At 52.3% G+C, this 18,224-nt stretch overlaps 1 protein-coding gene across 1 annotated transcript in view; it reads left to right on the forward strand.

Moving 5' to 3' along the window:
* The window catches only part of CHST8 (carbohydrate sulfotransferase 8), a 141,282-nt gene continuing 123,675 nt past the window's right edge, over positions 618–18,224 (forward strand). The window contains exon 1 of the mRNA XM_018062281.1: positions 618–706. The gene's annotated coding sequence lies outside the window, so the exon portion shown is untranslated. The remainder of the gene's footprint in view (positions 707–18,224) is intronic.

Consider the following 18,224-nt stretch of genomic DNA (forward strand, 5'->3'; position numbering starts at 1 on the left):
TCTTCCCGGGTCCGCGCCGCGTGCGACCCAGCGAGGCAGTGGCAGCGCTCCGGCCGCGGTCTGGAGCCAAGTGGCAGCCCGGAGTCCGGCTCAGGGGGAACCTGGGAGACCGGCGCCGCCCGGGGCATCCCCACCCCCACCCCCGCGGCCGCCGGACCGCGCCCAGCGGCGTTTCCCTCCCGCCTTAGCCGCCCGTGGGGCCGCGCGAGTCGGAGAGCCCGCGTGGGCGCGGCGCCCGTGAGCTCGGGAGGGGAGAGTCGATCGAGGTGTGATCCCCTCCCGACCCGGCCACCGCCGCGGCCGCCACCACCGCGGGGCGGGGCCCAGGCCGGGGGCGGGGCGCCGGGCGGGCGCGGCGCTATTTCCAGCCTCGCCGGAGGCTCCGCTCGCACTTCGCTGGGAGCCTTCCTGGCGCGAGAAGCGGATCCAGCGGGGCTGTGAGGAGAGGAGACGACGGCGGCGGGAGACGGGAGGGGGGCGGACCGGAGCCGGGGACAGAGGAGGAGCACGCCGCCGCGCCCTCTCCCTCTTCTGCCTCTCGCCTCGCCGACCTCACGGGGCTCCGCTCGGAGCAGGAGGAGACGCCGGGCCCTAGCCGGGGCGGAGGGCGCCCTGCAGCCCAGGCGCCCCGAAACGGAGGATTCGCAGTGGAGGACCGCGCCGGGGCTGGAGCCCCCCGCGGCCCCGAAATCGCCGGCTGCGCCAGGTAAGTGCGCTGCGCCCCCGCCCCACCCCGTCCCCGCCCTGTGCCGGCTCCCGCCGGGAGCGGCGCCCCGAGGGGTCCCCTGGGGCTGCACTGCGCCCCAGCCCCGAGAAGCCCCGAGAAACGACGCGGTAAGAGTTCCAAGCCGCGGGCGGGGATAGAGCGCGCGGGGTTCCAGTCTGGCCGCACTTTGGGGACTGGCTCCAGTAGCGGGAACTTTAATTAGACTTCTGCTCCTTGGATTTTCCTCGTCGCCGCGCGTCTGTGAACTGTCACCCCGCGGGCTCAATCGGTCCCTGCGGATCCTCCGCTCCTCTTCTTCGCCCTGGATGCTGGGCGCGGGGAGGCAGCGTCGGCCCTGGAGAGAGCAGTGCGGGATCCCGGGGGCACCCCGAGCTTTCCCGCGCGCTGGGGACGGGGACTCGGAGACAGGTTGTGACAGGGAGGCCCGAAGGAGGAGTTAGAGGCTACCTTCTTGGCTTCCTACGCTACGGCGGAAGGTGCGCCCGCGTTCCATTTGCGCGCATCCTCACCCCACGACTCTCCGGCGCACCAGCCTGTTTTGTACTCAAGGAGAGTGTGTGTGCGTCAGTGATCCTGTGAAGGTGTGTGCGTGCGCGTGTCCAGGAGTGCAGTAGTGCAGGAGCCCGGGGGTGGGCGGTGAAAGGATCCGCTTTGCCGCGGGACCCAGCCGCACTCCAGCGGCGGCTGCAGCTCTAGCTGCTGGCTTCTAGTTCTGCGACCAGCTCTGGCCTCGCTCGAGGCCGTCCCCGCCCGGCCAAGGCGCGTTCGCGGGATTTAGTCGTGCCAGTGGTGGCGCTTGTGTCGGAGGTGACCTCTGTCTCTTCCCCTAACTTTGGCGGTACATTTAGGGCTCCGGGCCCTGCGACCCCGACCTGGAGCTGGCGGCAACCACGCAGCGCCCTGGGCTGTGGGCACCCGTTTCCCGGCTCTCTGTCCTAGCCGACAAGTAGGGGCCAACCCCCGGATTCCCTGTCCCTTAGCGGCCTTCGATATTGTGGTGGACCCTGGTCCTTGGGCCGCCTCCCAGCCGGAGCCTGGGCCGTGATTGGCTCTGCTAAGTGAAGCGGACTGGGCCCCCTGTTTATGTTTGGCCTCAATCTGGCCTGGCAGCAGAGCCTGAAGGAGAGGCCAGTGAGTGAAGGGACCAGTGTCGGGAGGAGCGGTGGTTGCAGAGGGGTTAGGGGCAGACAAGCCCCTTTCCTATCCCTGGCCTGCTTGCAAGCTGCGCTGCCAAGATCCCTTCCTTCCGCTGATCTCTCATATCTGAGTTCACCTTGACCCCTGCCCATGGGGTGGAGAACTTTCCCAAAGTCCAGCGCTAGAACAGTGCGGCCTCCAGGCAAGAGTGGCAGAGCCCTCTTTAAAATTTCCCAGCTGCCATAGCCTCTCCTAGCCACCCTTTGCTCCTGTCCCAAAGGCGAGTCAGACAGGCCACCAGGAAGGGTGACATTTTGGTCCCTGGAGGAGGCCCTGTTTTAATCCAGACAACCCACTGCATGTGTCAGGATGTGTTGTGGGGAGCCCTTGGCCGGTGTGAAGCACATTCCAAAGACTTGATCAGACTCGCCTCTGTGAAGTGACCCAAAAGAGGGGTAACATTCAGACTCTGAAGAGAATTGAGCCTCATAGGATGGTCGATATGCCAATAGCAGTTGAATAGAAAAAAAAAAAAACAACACCCCCAAAAGTCTGACCCCATCCATTGTCTGGCCCCTTCACCCTGGGACAGAGGGAAGGCACAGCATATTTATTTATTTACCTGGAATCAGACTCCGTGAGAGTGAATTATGTTCCCCTAGTATTGATTTTTAAAAGACCCCAAATTAAAAAGTCTAGGCTTTCTTAAAGCAAGGTCAAGGATTAATTATTTATAGAGAGACATCAATCAATCAGTGAGGGGAGGGGCTCACTTCCAAATTGCCTGAGCAGGCAAAAGGGAGCATCTTCTGATTTTCCCTGCTTTGGCTAGGAAAGAAACAGCCTTGTCTGACCTCTTGGGCTTCGCAGAGTTGTCCTGAACGGTGACCGGAGGAGTATGTTCTGTAACTCAGCCTGCAGTTGGAGATGCCTTTTTAATCTTGTAGCCAGAATATCACTTGGGAAATTTCATGCATATTTGCTGTGTTTCCATAATGAACATTTACTGATTACAGAGTATCAAGGGAATTTCATTTTTTAAACATTTATTCAAATCTCTGTTTATGAAAGCTAATAAGTCTGAGAAAGTTCAGTAACTACTTTTTTTTTTTTTTTTTTTGCCATATGGTTGTTGGGAAAATATGCCTGGTGGGCTCATCTCAGAATTCACCTTCTAAAGGAGGAACATCAGGTTCTCCTGATTGGAAATGCCGTGCAGGCTGCTTCTCTGTTCATCACTCCGGTTGATGTCGGTGGTGGCCGGACAGGCTATTTGTGGTTGTGCCGATTGAAGAGACGGGAGTTTTATTCATCGCTAGCTGATGCATCTGGTTGAAGGCACATGCAGTAGGCACTGGGATATTTGGGGGGATGATGGGGGAAGTTGTGGTGCCCAGTCTCTTGCCTGCTGCCTGGCCTAGAGTCTCAGACACTTGTCTTAGCCATACCTGCCACACCTCCCTGGTTTACCCACATGTGGCAACCATGTGGGAGAAACATGGAACTTGGAGGGAGCATATGGGCAAGAAAGTGGACAAAGGATTATGGTAGCTCTTTCATGAACAACTATGGCAATTAGAGTCAGTAAACACTGTGAAACAAGTACCCAGCCTTTCAGCTAATCAGAAGGTAATGAGTTATAAACAGGAAATTTATGTAGTGCTGGCCCAAGGAGACCAATGTGACTGTGACACGGGACAACGAGACATAAAAAAGTGATCAAGAATGATTGTCTGGATGTGTAAGTGGCCACAGTATCTGGGAGCCTGGGGATGTTTGCTGGGGGCAGGCAAGAGCGTGCTAACGGCGTGGTGACAGTAAGCTCCCCAGCACTGTCTTTGGAGCCACTGCCAAAGCTCATCTGATGCCAGAGCAGCTGTGTTCCCTCCCTCCTGGGAAAAGGCTGCCCAAAGGCAGAGGAAACCCTTGAGCTCAGGCAGCTGGAGGACAGAGCCGCATTAGCTCAGGTAGCAGGGGACACAGGAGACGCCGTCTCATTTCCTTCCGGCTGGAGGATGTGTGACCCTGCGGTCGGTAAATCACGGCGACAGAAGATGAGACTTACAAATTGGCCGTGGGAAAAAGTTGTGACTTTTACCCTGTACAAAACTACCTGTCATTTGTGATCTGGTGCTCCAGGCTGCACCTGCTGGCCACAGATGTGTCCTCAGCCACTGGCAGGCTGGAGCGGCCTGCATGCATCCAGGTGGGTTGACAGCAAGAAGCAAAATTCCATCGTGAAAGCAACCTTTGGGGAAGTCAGAGAGTGTCTGCAGGCAGGGGGCCTGGGTCCCAGCATTTCCACTCCCCACCTTGAAGGTCATGCACTCCTGGGAAATCGGTACTTCTTGCTGCTGGTGACTGAGAGCAAGACACCCTGTCCCTGCCAACCCAAGGCTAGAGCTGGGCCTGGTCAGCGACATTTATTTGACCTAAATTAGAACTGTTAACGTTGGAACCTAAAGCTAAAGAATGCTGTGTCCCATACTCCCAGCGTCAGACTCCTTGTTGCCCTCCATTCAGTGACCAAACACAAGCATGTATTTGGTGTCTGTTGTTGGATCAGGCTCTGGGAAAGGCCAAACTAAGAGCGGTCCCTCCTTTTGCAGGTTTTGTCATCTGGTGGAACAGAAACCCCATCACCATCCACTCATCATGCACCGATTTATGCTGTGCCAGACGGTCCCATTACTAAACGGTCACCAACGCATGTATGATTCTAGGCCCTGATGAACGTGTAGAGGAAATATCCGTGTGGTTGTGAGACAGAGGTTTACGATAGAGTAATCTGACCTAGACCGAGGGCCCTGGAGGACTTCCTGAGGAGGTGACTCTCCACTGAGATCTGAAAGAAGAGCTGTAACTAAGCATGGAGGGCGCTTTCCAGTGCAGAATGTGAATGAGTGAGAGAGATGGAGCTGACCAGGAGCTGTGGGAAGGCCCACGTGGCCAGCAGGGTGAAACGGGGAGATGGGGTTGGAGACTCAGACAGAGTCCTGATTGTAAACAGCCTCAAAGGCCGGGGAGGGGCCTGCTGCAGAGCAGGGAGCCCAGCGAGGAGGGGCTGCAGTAATCCTGGAAGGAGGCAGCTGTGGTCCTCCAGCGGGGCGGTGGACCTGAATCTCCTGGGGCCTGGTTCAGTGCAGAGCAGAGAAGACGAGGGGACGTGAGATGGTCAGGACCACGACTGGAAGATGTCAGCACCCTGAGGCAGGGCCCCTCGGACCAAAGTGTTCCAAGTGCTCCTCCACTCTCGCTGGGTTCGACCCCCCAGGGCCGGCAGGTCAGGCTGCCACTTGTGCGGCCCTGCCTCTGTGCCCCTGCCCACCTGTCTCACATCCTCAGCCAACCCCTGAGCCCTTGGGCCTGCTGCTGCCTCCCCCAGGTGTTCACCTTTTAGGCCTAGCTCGCGGTGGGCGCACAGCAGGTGGCAGCGCAGGGTCAGTGTTTTCATGAGGACTGTTGATCGGACACCCGCCGTCATGCCCCCCTGCTGGCCAGAGGTTTCATCCTTGGTAGGTCCTTAAGCTGCCCCGCTCTTGAGTCTGACCGGCAGCTGGTGGGCACCTGCCCAGAAAGAGCTCCTCTCCTGGGCCCTGCCTCAGTTCTCTCTCCTTTCCTTGCCTGCCCCCACCCTCTGCAAGGGGCTCTGCCCATGGCCTCAAGCTCCTAACCCCACTCCGATGTCAGTGAGCTCCCCGTGGCTGGCTGAGCTCAGCTCAGGCCCCGGCTTCCCTGCTGCCCTCGGCTGGGTACCCCCTGGGCTTTGTATTCCAGAACGCGGGTGGGGGGAGCAGGCCTGTGAGTCACCCCGCTTCCCGTTGTTCCCACGCTGCTGGCTTCAGGCCCTGAGCTGAGCGGCTGTGCCGAGCTGCCGGCAGCAGCCCGGGTCACTGTCACCTTGTTCTGCCTGGCCCTGAGCCAGCTCCTCCCTGGCGGGGCCAGACTGCGGGATGGGAGGAGTGAGAGCCCAGGAGAGGATGCTAGGAGGCACAGGTCTACTGCACGGGCCCCAGGCCTCTCTGGGGCTGATTCCTCCAGCTCTTGGGCTCTTTGCCTGGAGTGCAGCCTCTTCAGATTCTGGCTGCTGCCCTGCCCCTGCCTTGCCACCGCGGACCACAGGTCGAGCCCTTGTGCTTGTCAGTCTCAAGAGTGGAAAGGTGACCCAGGAGAGCGCCCCACCAGCAGACCCTAGCCTGGGCTCACGTTGACTCATACTTGGCAGACTGGTTGTCCCCGCTTCCGAGGCTGCCTCTCCTTGGGGGGCTGACTCATCTTCCTGGACAAGTCCCATCTGTCCCAGCCTGTGGGCACCGGGACCCTCCTCCAGCCCTGAGATGTGGGGGCTCTGCTTCTCCTGCTCCGCAGGGAGCATCCAGACCCCCAGCAAACACTGACGATGGTCCTGCCATGCTCTGCACCTCCTCTCAGGTCTGGAGGAAGCCGAGCGAATGCAGTAGGGCTTGATGTAAATCCTGGTCTCCCTGGGGTCTTGGCTGAGACGAGCTGGGCATGGAGAAGGTGGTCCGTGATGGCGGGCAGAGTGAGCTTAACCCTGCAGTCTGTCCACACTGGTGGAGCCCTTGTGTGATGCAGATACTGTGTCTATACCAGCTGAGCTGGTGCATGCTGCAGGCAGTCTGTCTACACTGGTTGAGTCAAGGGCGTGAGCCCTGGAATCTTCCATTTAGTCCGTGCCTGCCCCACTTTCAGTGGAGTCTTTGTACAGACTCTAAAACTCTCTCTGGCTTTGGGGGCTTCCCTGTGGCCAAGCTCAGCTCAACCCAGCTTCCCCTCCGACAAGGCCCTGACCGTCAGGCTGTGTCTCCCAGAGCTGGGATGGTTAAGCCCAAGGTACAACGCAGTCTGTCTATACTGGTTGAACCCAGTTCATGATGTAAGCCATTTGTCTATGCAGGTGGAAACAGTGGGTGACGCAGCCAGCCTTTTGGGGACTCCTCTGCCTTATTCACCAGGAATATTCTTTTTTTATCCTTTCCCTTATGTACATGTATTCATGCTGAATCACTTCAGTCATGTCTGACTCTTTGTGACCCAAAGGACTGTAGCCTGTCAGGCTCTTCTGCCGATGGGATTCTCCAGGCAAGAATACTGGAGTGGGTTGCCATGCCCTCCTCCAGGGGATCTTCTTGACCCAGGGGTCGAACCCGCGTCCCTTATGTCTCCTGTATTGGCAGGCAAGTTCTTGACCACTAGCACCACCTGGGAAGCCCTCCCTTGTACACATCTAGGTCCAATTTGAGCCTTCCTTCCTAGGAGCTTTTCTCAGTGGTTCCCTCAGTCTCCCACGTCTTGCTTGGATCTCTTTGGTGGAGGCTGGCACAGGACTGGGGGTGGTGTGTGCATGGGGCATGGTGACCCACTGCCATATGGTGCCCTCAGCCGGATGCCCCCTCCTGTCGGTGTGCTTGGGGACTGAGCCTGCCGCTGCCACCGTACAGGGGCCACCTGCTGTCAATGGGCACAGCCACTTCAACATCTTGCACAGCAGTCACTCCCGAGTCATTTAGGCCTGGAGATGCTGAGAAAGATTGAAGGCTGGAGGAGAAAGGGGTGACAGAGGATGAGATAGTTGGATGGCATCATCGACTCAATGGACGTGAGTTTAAGCAAACCCCGGGAGATGGTGAAGGACAGGGAAGCCTGGCGTGCTGAGTTCACGGGTCACAAAGAGTCGGATATGTCTGAACAGCTGAACAGCAGCGCTGCCTCGGTGCGCGTGGTGAACTGCATTGCTTCAGGCTGGGTCCATCTTGCCGTCTCCTGCTTAGATTCCGGGCCTCCGTCTCCGCTGATGTCATTTCACCTCCTGAGGGTTGGCGCATCTGCAGATTTAATTTCATGACCATTCATCCCTGGGAAAACACAATCTATGCCTATTATTTAACGCTTCTCAGTTCCCTCTGCCGTGAATTAAAGTGTCAATGGACAGCCATGGCAACCAGCTCCACCCCCTCGCTCCACCCCGCTGCCGCCTTGGGGTTGTGACTGAAGCCAGCTCTGGAGTCAGACTGCCTGGGTTCAAGGCCCAGCTTCACCACGTGGTCAGTCTGTGGACTAGGGACCCAGTTTCCTCACCTGTAGAACGGAGATGACAATAGAACACACCTCATGGAGCTGTTGTGCCTAACAGATAGCCCGCCCACAGTAGATGGCAACCGCTGTCATGTCATCGTCCTCATAAACTCCTATGTTTGGTCTTTTAGCCAAGGCTCAATCCTTCTCCATCTCAGGAGCAAGGGAACCTGGCAATCAAGGGCCTTGTCTAGTGATGTGATGAAGGCTTAGGGGCGCATGTGGCCCTACTGACTGGTGTCCCCTTTCTCAGCAGTCTCCTATGGATGCTTCTTCCTTGTCCTGTATTCAGTACATTTGAAATCTTTAAAAAAAAATTTTATTAAAGTTTAGTAGATTTCCAATGTTGTGTTTCTTCTATACAGCAGTGATTCAGTCATACATGTAAATATTAATATATATTCTGTTCCATGTTCTTTTCCAATATGTTTTATCCCAGCATATTGAATATAGTTTCCTGTGCTGTACAGCAGTATCTTGTTGTTTATCTCTCTTACACATAATAGTGTGCATCTGTTAATCCCACACTCCCAGTCTTTCCCTCCCCCAAACCCCTCTTGGCAGCCCTTAGTCTATTCTCTATATCTTGGAGTCTGTTTCTGTTTCATAGATAAGTTCATTTGCATCGTATTTTAGATTCCACGTGTCAGTGATATCATATGGTATTTGTCTTTCTTTTTGTGGTTTACTTTGCTTAGTACGATAATCTGCAGGTCCATCCATGTTGCTGCAAATGGCATTATTTCCTTCTTTTTCATGGCTGAGTAATATTCCATTGTATTGTGTACCACATCTTCTTATCCCGTCATCTGTTGATGGATGTTAGGTTGTTCTGTCTTGGCTATTGTGAATAGTTTTGCTGTGAATGTGGGGGTGCGTGTATCTTTTTGAATTAGACTTTCCTCCGGATATACGCCCAGGAGTGGGACTGCTGGATCGAATGGCAACTCTATTTTTAGTTTTTTGACGAACTTCCATACTGTTTTCCATAGTGGCAGCACCAATTTACATTCCCACCAGCAGTGTAGGTGGGATCCCTTTTGAAAACCTTTTATTCTAAATACAGGATGCGCTCTGAAGTGCGCACAGATTGTGGTATATGATGCAGTGAATATCTGCAAACAAAACAGGCCTGTGTGCCCTGCACCAGAGTGGGGATCAGAATATGGCAGCATCCCTGTGAGCCCTTCCAGGCGCTTCCCCTCCAGCACGGGTGACTACTCTTCTGATTCATAATGGCGTGGATTGGTTTTCTTTCTTTTTAAAGTTGACAGAAGTGGAGTTGTAAGTCTGCATACCTTTGTGTCTGGCTTTCCATTATGTTTGTGAGAGCTCCCCACGTTGCTGTAGATAGTTGTAGCTTGTTCTTTCCTTTTTTCCTTTTCTTTTTGGCTGCTCTGGGTCTTTGTCCTGGAGCACGGGCTGTTCTTTGCAGTGCGTGCACTCTCTCCTTGTGGCACGTGGGCCTAGTTGCCCTGTGGCATGTTGGATCTTAGTTCCCTGGCCAGGGATCAAACCTGTGTCCCTGCTTTGGAAGGTGGAGTCCTAACCACTGGACCACCAGGAAAGTCCCAGTTTGTTTGTTCTTGTTACTGTATAGGATCCCATCGTGTGAAGACATCCCCGTTTCTTTTTTGGTTCTCCTGTTGATTGATATTGGGGTTGTTCAGAGTTTGGGGCTTATGGACAGTGCTGCTGTGGACCTTCCTGCGTGTATCTCTTGGGCGTGGGTACACATTTTAATAAACATGTACCTGGAAGAGAATTGCTGAGTCTCAGAATATGCCCATGTTCGTTCCGTAGGTGATGGCAAACAGTTTTCCACAGTGGTTGTACTAATCCCCCTGACACATACCAGGCATATGTGAGAGTAGCAGCTGCTCCACCTCCTTCCCCACACTTTGTGTTGTCAGTTTCTTTCACTGTAGCTCTTCTATGAGTATGTAGAGGTATCACACTGTGGTTTCCATTTTATTCCCCAGACGACTAGTACGACTTTTTTTTTTTTTTTGGCCAGGAATGCATTGAAGTTGAAAACATTCTTGAACAAATTTGAAAATTCATTTCCATCTCTAAAACATGAAGTACCTTAAGTATCTAGGGTGCTGGTGATTCTCTCTGCAAAGCCGGTATAAATCCACCACATTGTTAGGCACTAGGTAGCCAGGTGTTTCTCTGGATGAAGCTGGGGACCTGGGCACCTGTCCCAGAATCACTGGATGAGCTCCCATGGTCTATCGCACTCTCCAGGGCTTGTCTTTCTTTGCCTTCACAAGTCCCAGGAGCATTGAGACCACCTCATGTGTTGTCTGCGCAGCTGTGTCTCAGTGCCTAGGACAGTCCCGGTGCAGAGTGGGACCGTGAACACCCACTGAATGAAGGGCCGGGCAACAGAGCATGGCCCGTTGGCTTCTGTCCTCTCCCACCCCAGATGACTTCCAACAACAGGGCTTGTTGGAAGCCTGGGCTGCTATGGGGAGGGCTCTGGAAGTTGAGTTCTCCAACCCAGGAGGGTGTTCCATCCTGGTGCTCCATTCCTCTAACTCTGGGATACCAACCTGTATTGGTCTGTGGCCTGTTAGGAACCAGGCCTCCCAGCAGGAGGTGAGCGGCGGGCAAGGGAAGCTTCATCTGCTGCTCGCTGTCTCTCCCCATCGCCCACATTACTGGTCCCTCATCACCCGGTCCATGGAAAAATTGTCTTGCAGGAAACCAACCCCTGGTGCCAGAAAAGTTGGGGACCACTGCTCTGAAAGACCCCCTCCAGCGGCCGTGCTCACCCCCAGGGCTGCAGGCACTGGCCATTTAGAAGCACCTCTGGGCCCTCGTCCCTGATGGGCTTATCTGTCATTGGGTCCCTCTGTAGAAAGCAAGACTCCTTCCCCCTCCAAGCTGCCTCCTCAGCTTTTCAACACCAGCTTCTCACAGATGACATGCAAAGGGCGCAGAGGAGATGCCCTCCCGTGAAGTGAAGGTGAAAGCGCCGTGTCTGTTATCACCTCATCCACTCCTGCCGTATCACGTTTCGATGGGGACCATGATAAAGCCTCCTTTCTTTGGGGGTGGCTCGGTCCTTTTCTCCTCAAGCGTGACATCATTTTATTTGGAGAGCAGCACGGCCAGTGAGGGATGAGAGCTCTGAGTCAGACCCAGGTTCAAATCCAGATTCTGTTCTTATTTGGTTCAGGGACCCAGCCATTGTCTCCAGAGATTCACACACAACTCTGATGCAACCTGTGGGGAGGTGACTGGGAGGTCGAGATCTCTGGGGCTGGGGAGTGAGGGCAAGGGACTCTAGCCAGAGCATCTGCCTGAAGGGGCTCTATAGAACGAGGGACATGGTCTAGCCCTCAGAGATGGGGAGGGGGAGATGACTCCTCAAGGATCACCCACTGTGAGCCCCACCCCCGAGGGTCCAAAACGTGATGTCCTCAGAGAAAGAAGTGTGTTGAGCCCCCAGGAAACTCTAGTCTAGTTGACCCTCATAGAGCAATGATCAGAGCTCACTGGAGAATTATAGAAGGCTTCCCGGAGGAGATGTGGGACTGCATGTCAAAGGCCAGGGGTGAGAACTTTATCCTGGTGCCAGCAGAAATTTTCTCCAGGATTGTGGGGCAGGGACAGTGTGAGCTAAATACCAATCGCTTTAAAATAGGGCAACAAAGAATCCATGACACATATTGTTTATGTGATGTGGAGGCGGGTGTGCAAAGATGGAAGAGCTAAAAGCAGTTTGGGAAAAACAACACCTTTTTTTGTGAAAAGACAGATTAGAAAGGTTTATGCTCTTCTGTGATAACTAATATGAAAAGTTTATCAAAGTTAAAAAAAAAAAAAACCTTCGACGCTTTCTCCAAATTGATTTGAAGACTTGGCAGATTTGAGGAATCGTTCAGTAACGTTTTATGGGTTGATGCTAATTTGATGCAGCAAACCCATGCATTGCGCCAATTTACTGCCAAACCAACATTAAGCATGGACCTTTCGTGCAAGGTTTATAGGCGGACAGCTCATAAAGATGCATGCTTGACAAGGATTCTGCTTCTCTTAGGATGTGCTCTATGAAGTGTTTATCAAAACCCAACTAAATCGCCCTCCCCTTTTACTCGTAAACAATCTCTGGGGACTTTAGGCCTGAATCTCATACAATATTTCATGCAGTTTCCCATGCAGCATTTCGTGCAGTATTTCACCACTCCCGGGTCCTGGTACCTGGGGAGCCTTGTGTGTAAAAGCCACAGGTACTGCGTGGTGATAGAAGAGGAAGCCCTTTGGGTGGAGGGTGCCCTGAGGGGCCACTTTGGAAATGACTTGATACCCAGGTCCTGGGAAGGCTGGTGACACTCTTCCTAAGGGGTTCTCCTGAAACAAATCAAAGGTTGCAATTAAATGAGATCTGTGTTGTTGTTTGTTGTTTTAATCGCTCAGCCGTGTCCAACTCTTTGCGACCCCATGGACTGTAGCCTTCCAGGCGCCTCTGTTCATGGGATTTCCCAGGCGAGAATACTGGAGTGGGTTGCTGTTTCCTTCTCCAGGGGATCTTCCCGACCAAGGGATCGAACCTGCATCTCCTTCATTGGCAAGTGAATTCTTTACCGCTGAGCCACCAAATGAGATCCGTGGCCCTGAGGAAGTACATTTCACGCTTTCGTTTCTGTTTCCTGGACTGATGTGTGGTGGATCCCCTCTGCCCATCTCTCTTCATCCAAATATGCTGTCACAGCCTCTTCAGTAAGGAGATATCACAGTTTGGTGCTTTGTTCTGCATGTCGAAAAGTGTTTAACAATAAAAATTATCAAAACTCTTGTCTTTCATTGCTGAAAACCACAGCGTCTGTTTTCCCAAAAGAAAATCGGACTTCCATTGATATTAGTCTAGTCTGTACCACTCTAATCCCTCGATTCCTCCCATCTAGTGTTAATTACAGGGCTTAAATGGAGAAGGTTGCTGGAGGGGGCAGGTGGGCATAACACTGTCGGCACAGAGCCTCATGGGGCTTCAAAAGGAGAGATTTGATCTTGGGCAAATGTCAAGGCAGTTTTGAAATCTGTGTTATGATATCAGCTCACTGCCAGTGTAGGGCTTCATCTGGATTTCATAAATATTGTATGGGGCTCTCTTCCTGCCACCTTGGCCAGCTGGAAAATACAACTGCCACCCCCCACCCCCACCCCCACCCCGCCACACACACGCATACACACACACACACAAACAAAACCATCACAATTGCAATCTACTGTAGAGTTGTCATGAAAAACCAATTGGTGATATTTCAATCACAATGTTCCTGTAACAAATTCCATTCAGATTTTGTTGGAAAGGGAGTTAAACCTTCCTCCTGCTGCTGGGAGAATCTACGCTAAATGTAGCTTCCTGGGGCCCTGGCAGCCATCCAGGGCTTTGTAAGTTATAGTTCTCCGACCTGGTTCTCCGAGTGACCTTGGAACCTCCGAGCGGCGGATTCCTCAGGTTGACACGTTGCCCTCTCTTGTCATCCTCTCTTGAGAGAATGTCCCTAAGCCAAGCGAGCGCTACCAGCACCCAGATCCTTCAGCTTGAGAGAAAGACTATGAGCAGAGGCTCTCAGGGAGCTCGTGGCAAGTGATTGGAAGACCGCTTGTTGCTGCTGACCTTTCCTCTGCGATTTATGCCAGCCGTGAAACAGTCCAGTATTGTGTGTAAAGGCAGCCTGCAGGTGACAGGAGTCTCTCCCCAGCACATAGCAGGTAATCCTGGAAAATAAGAAGAGGGACAGTCTGCAATTACATTCATCAGCTATTTTTGGTTAAGGAATAAACAAAATGGCCCAAAGTGCTGCTGTTATGGATTCTAGCAAAGGAGTGGCGTGTAGGAAAGATTAATGTACAATTAAAATCCATGTACGGGTAAATTACAGGGTGACAGCTATCTAATGCAAACACTGCAGACATGTAATTAAGAGGAGTTACGGGCTCTCGAGGGTAGATTTGCTGACGAAAGTCTTAGGGAGCTAGCTGTCTGTGGATCTGGAGGGGCAGGGAGGCTTGCTGGGATGGGGGCCATGCAGGTAGTGAGGAGGAGCCCCCGCCCCCCCACCACATCTGGGGGCACCCTGGGATGTGATGACCCCAGATCTTTCAGGCGGCACAGCTGCCCCTCCACGGGCCGCCGGTTCCTGTTCCAAGCTTCCAGCCCTTTCTGGAGCCATTCTGCTCTCCCCCTCACCTTTGGCTTTGTGACAGCGAATGCCCATGGATGTCTTTTTTCCCCCTCATTTTTAATTTCTCCTGCTTTGTCAGCTTTTTAAGGAATATGTTACATTATGTGGAAATTGGATGCTAACAAGATTTGTATGAATAAATTAGACTCTTAACTTTTTATGTTATTACAAAATTGAAATAGACTCTAATGACAGTCAGAATTAATGTTGTGTTTCAAATAAATGCCGGGATGTGACTGAATTTTCAGTGCACTCTCTTCTTGTGTCTCTAGCTCTCCCTAGAAGGCCTTGCCTGAGAAAGAGGAGCCTCTCTCAGAGCAGCCCCCACTCCCCACCCCCATCCCATCCAGAGAGGCTGCCTCTAGCACTCAGGCTGGCAGTGCCCCTCCAGGACGCTTCCCTGACCATCCCCAAGTGATGCTCTGCCAGATGCTACCGTGAGGGCTGCTGGGAATATCTGCAGCTGATGCTCCCAGCAGCATCCCTCCTCACCAAATAATTGCCCTCGCAGGATTTTCCTGGTGGTCCAGTGGCTAAGACTTCATGCTCTCAATGCAGGGGGCCTAGGTTCAATCCCTGGTCAAGGGACTAGTTTCTGCATGCCACAACTAATGATCTTAGTGCCGCAACTAAGACCTGGCACAGCCAAATAAATATATAGATTTTTAAAAATCACCCAAGGTTGCACCCCACCTGCATCCAATGACTGGCTGTGTCCATCCATCCCCACTCCAGATCCCCCTGTGGGGCTGGTTCAGGCCTGAGTTGTGAGGCATTGATGTCTGTTTCTCCATCTGCGCACTTCTGCCCTCCTCATTTCCTCACAGGAGCCTCTACCAAGAGCCCTTCCCAATAAACCTCAGCATTTCCAGGAAGCTAAGCTCTTGGGGATTTTGGTTTTCATAAACCAACTCTCTGCCTGGTGAGTCTGTTCTGCTGGCATCAGAGTCCCCAAGGATCAGGATCCTTCTTTCCGCTCTGTGTCCCCTTCTTAAGCCGGAGTGAGGCAGGGACCAGGCCTTGACCTCAGTCCTGGTCTCCCTGGGGAGGGTTTGAGCAGCAGCAGGGTCAAAGGACTCCCCCGGATCTGAGCTGCTTTGGATAGGGGGCAAACTTCAAGAGATTTTCTGCAACAAAACCCCATTGTTCCAAAGGAGCAGATCAGAGCAGGGGCTGAGGGCACTGGGATGTGAGCACTGGTTCCCACAGACAACGGTAAGAGGAAAGAGGGGCCAGGTAAGGTGGGGAGAGAGCATGACGTAGCCCAGACATGGAGTTTTCCAGCCGGGTGGAAAATTCAGCCCCCCAGTGCAGCCGGGCCTCCTGGAAAGGAGGTGGTGCAGTTTGGGGTGCCTGGGGGCACCTGTCTCTTCGGAAGAGGAGAGGGGAGCTCAGCTTCAGCTGCCATCGCAGTAACTGGTTCAGGGTAGCCAGATATTTGAATATTCAACAATGGGTAGATTTTTACATGAAGTCTTTCCCTTTCAAAAATCTAGAGACTAATTCAGAATTTAAAAATCAAAGTCTTACATGCCCAAACAACATGCCCACGAGCTGCATCTGGCTTCTGGGCTGGAGGAATTTGGAGCCCAGAGCTTCATTGACAAGGTGATCAATTCTCCCCTGGAGGGTAAGGGCCAGAGCTCTGGAAATGGATGGTCACTACCAAAACTGAAGCCATGCTGAAGAACTGTTGGGCTGCAGGCAGCTGTGACCTGCCCAGATGTGGCTTCTGTCCTGGGACATCCCCATCCATAATCTGCTGGAAAGGGGTCCTCACTGCTGGGGCTGCAGGTATCAGGCTGCTGGCTGGACCCCAAGAGCAGCTGGATCCTGGCAAGTCCAGCCCTGGCCAGTTGGACCACTCAGTGTGGGGTTTGGTGGGTGGATGGGTAGCAGAGGGACCTGGGCAGATCCCTCCACTCCATATCTGAGGGACCTCACCTGAAACTTTCTGCCTTCACCTTCACAAATCTTAGCAATTCCCTGCAGGAATGCCTGAAGAGCAAAAAAGAAGAAAAGTCTACATTGCCCAAACTGCCTTCTGTATCTGGGGTTCCCATCCATCGTCACAGAGTGGGAGAATCTTCTGTTTAAATCACTTTATGTACATAAACTCATAAGTCATATTCATTTTCTAAAAAATTCAATAATTTTTATGCCCACTGCACATAACCTGTTTAATCACTTTATACATCATGAATGGCTTTCCCTGGTAATGGATCTCTTTTCATCCTGCTTTTGACACCCACATGGGGTTCCTTCCAATGAATTTATCATAATTTATATAAACCATTCCCAGTTGGACATATTGGGGGGTTTTCATTTTTTGTTTTTCAGTTTTAAAGAACGTTGATGTGAATTTTCTTACTAGTATTCCCTTGTGTCATTTCAGGATAAATTTCTAGAAGTGGAATTGTTGGCTCAAAGGGTATGCCCACTTTTAAGACTTTTAACACTTCCTGACAGATCACCTTACAGAAAGACTTAGTGGTGCATGAGTGTGCCTTTTTTCATACCAGCAAATCTTTATTTTTTAAAATCTTTGTCAATTTGGCAGGTTAAAGAGTGGCATGCCTATTGTTTTTTTGAAATAACTTTTATTTACATCAAGGTGATATGTCTGCGCCATTTTTAAAGCATGAGAATGAAAGGTGTATAATATATCCAGCAATCCCCTGCATCATCCTTCCCCACCTCTCCCAGCCCTGCTCCCCAGAGGCAACTCCCTAGGACGCTTTGAGCTATTTCCCGGGCGTGTATTACTACTTCTATATTTATTTCCACGTCACATGCGTATACTGCAGGAGCAAAATGGCCAGCCAACCATCCCAGCATTATTTATTGAGCACTCACTCTTTGCTTGCTTTTTTAAAATGCCAGCTTCATCATCTGCTTAATTCTTGTATTTACTGAGCTGTTTTGGATCTCTTCTGTTTTTGTCTGTCTATTCTAGTACCAGAATCCACTATTTCAATGATTATAGCTTAGAAATAAACATTTGTAATACCTTAGAGGGCAAGTCTCCTCTTGTGCTTGTGTGGTGTCACATTTTTATTCATTTAGATACACTCTTAGAAATATTGGGTCAAATTTCAAATACTGTCCAATAGAAATTCGTATTTGGACTGTGTTTCACTTATAGATCGGAGAAGGCAATGGCACCCCACTCCAGTACTCTTGCCTGGAAAATCCTATGGACGGAGGAGCCTGGTAGGCTGCAGTCCATGGGGTCGCTAAGAGTCAGGCACGACTGAGCGACTTCACTTTCGCTTTTCATTTTCATCCATTGGAGAAGGCAATGGCAACCCACTCCAGTGTTCTTGCCTGGAGAATCCCAGAGACAGTGGGCCCCCGTCTATGGGGTCGCACAGAGTCGGACACGACTGAAGCGACTTAGCAGCAGCAGCAGCAGCAGCACTTACAAATAAATTTAGGAGAAGGTTGCAGATAAATTGACCTTTTAGTTTATTTATTATGTTTTACCATATTGAGTCTTCTGATTCATTTACTCAACAAATATGCATTGAAACCAATTGTGTGTCAGGTGCTTGGGGACCCGTCAGGAAACGAAAGAGAGGAAGATCCCAGTCCCCCATGAAGCCATGATGAGAGTTGCTTTGAAGAGCCAAGCAGGGTAAAGTGGGTTGGAGCTGGGGGTCAGGGAGGAGGGAGTGAGTGGGTCAGAGTAGGCCTCAAAGGTGAGATTTGGGGGAAAGGAGGACATAGACCAGGCAGGTGATCTGGGACAGTGGTTCTCAACCTGGGGCGATTGTGCCCCACCGGGGAATTTGGCAACATCTTGGGAGGTGCTATTGGTATTTAGTGGGTACAGGCGAGAGATACTGTTTCACATCCTACAAGGCACAGAGCAGCCCCCATAATAAAGAATTGTCTGGCCCCAAGTGTTGTTGGTGCCAAGATTGAGTAATCCTGATCCAGGCAAAGATTTTCTAGGCAGAGAGGCACTTAGTGAAAGGTCTTTAGGCAGGAGTGAGGAAAAGCAAAGAGGTGGAGAGATGGAGGGGAGGGCACAGGAGGGAGGATGGATGGGGAGACGGTCA

Source organism: Capra hircus, chromosome 18 (genome assembly GCF_001704415.2).
Source record: "Capra hircus breed San Clemente chromosome 18, ASM170441v1, whole genome shotgun sequence".
Classification (NCBI taxonomy): Eukaryota; Metazoa; Chordata; class Mammalia; order Artiodactyla; family Bovidae; genus Capra; species Capra hircus.